The sequence below is a fragment of the Periplaneta americana genome, chromosome 11 (assembly GCF_040183065.1).
Source record: "Periplaneta americana isolate PAMFEO1 chromosome 11, P.americana_PAMFEO1_priV1, whole genome shotgun sequence".
Lineage (NCBI taxonomy): Eukaryota > Metazoa > Arthropoda > Insecta > Blattodea > Blattidae > Periplaneta > Periplaneta americana.
In genome coordinates, this window is record NC_091127.1 from 75905391 (window position 1) to 75907404 (window position 2014).

Consider the following 2014-nt stretch of genomic DNA (forward strand, 5'->3'; position numbering starts at 1 on the left):
TGTAGTAAAAATAATAAATTATTCTCTTTCATAATACGTTACCTTTGCACATACTATCGAAAAGAAACGAGTCAGGTTGTCAAATTTACATAACCTTCAACCTCTGCGGTGGCTTAGTGGTCAGACCTTCAGCTTGTCACGCGGGTGGGCTGGGTTTGAGTCCCGGTGAAGTCTAGGATTTTTAATTGGAAAAATCGATAGTGACACTTGTGGCGGACAAGGTCGCAGTTGGGGGTTTTCTAGAGGTTCTCCTGTTTTTCCCCATATAAGGAATTTACATCATTCCGTAGCATTCTCCGAACGACGGCTGGCGACGCACGCAGTGGTCTGGCCTAGGGACGAGTGGGATTGCCTGCTCGAAAACCTGAGCACATAGAGAACCTTAGTGTGGTCAGCCGGTGTGGGTTTGGGAATGCGCCACTAGAAGGTTAGCGCAATAGATCTCAACAGGTCGTAGTGCTGTGTCAGAGTGCCCTCCTTCGTAAATTCCATTCCATTCCATACATAACCTTCAAGCACTGAACCTACATGCATTTGTTCAGTAATTACTGCTGTATAGCAAAGCGTCTTCTTATTAAACATGAGCTCTAAAACGACAATTCAATAAAACAATATTTTTCCAACGAAAAATGTGGTTCGTCGAAAATTATGGATTGATAAAGAGTGGAATTAATATAACTCTGAAGTAGATTTTAACAGCCTATTCCTTAAATAATTGCAGGAAAAAATTTCTAATACCAGATTAATCCCAAGTGAATACTACTGTATTTTCCGTAAAAAGTATTTTTTCCGTAAATATTAACACTGATTTACTCGATAAGTAGGGTAAAGTTGCCTAATTCTGTGATGTTCCTAATTCTGTGATACTTTTTTTTTTAAATTGAATGTCAGTCAAAGTTTTGCCATTCGACCACAACGCCAGACATCTTTCTTAAGAGAGTAAATTTTTTCGCCTACTTTTGAGACATCGGTGAACTTCCTAGCAAGATACCAAATTCCGTGACATTCAGTGAAAAAACGTATCACGGAATTAGGCAACTTTACTCTACTACCCGTACGATTATGATTTTTACACATTATTAGGGAAACTGATAAGAAATGATGAAATCTCTGACAGTTTTTAAATAAAATGGATCATTCTCTTGCAAATAAAATAAAAAACATTAACACATACCGTTATTTCCTGCCATTAGGAAGTCTGGAAACGTAAATTGTGGGTATTTTCACAGTAACCATTTAATAATAATAATAATAATAATAATCATCATCATCATCATCATCATCATAATTTATTTTAGCTGCCAGAGTTACATACTCTTGTATTTCTGGAACATTTTATTTGAGGACAAGGAATGATTCGATTGCGATTTTAAATAAATCCTGTAACTGAAAGGCAGAAATAAAATTCAGCGTGCCGATCCCTGAAAGGGAGCGTGACCAAACAAACTAACAATGAAATACGATTTTCCGATCCCGTTTATCCGTTATTTAGCTTTTTCCATTAAATCCAAACAACAGGTTGTTTACAGTACTATGTTACTGCGAAACCAACCACATTTCGTTATTTACGCTTCGCTGTACTGTATACCGAAAGCTGTATTTAATTAATTAAAAATCCATTATTTAGTTTACCCAGTTCAAAACGATTTCTTCAAACGATACTCCTGTTTGGTACTTTTTCTTAAGAAACAGTTAAGTGGAAACATCACAAATATTTTCTTTTATCTATGTAAAGATTCAAAAGAAGAGATTCGATAATAAATGGACACACATGGTGGGAGAATTGATTGGTCAGGCTTGACTAACATTTTTATCGTACGATTTATGCCAGATTCCTATAGAGTACTGTATATGGATGTTTATCGATATTTCAATGTTCTTTTTGGTACTTAGGCCTTAAAGTGGTTGCTTTAGAGACAGATACAAATCCGTAAAATAAAATATTATAGAAATCAATCTATAAAGTACTCATGACAACACTTTACGGATTGAATTTGTCTTAACCACAACACAT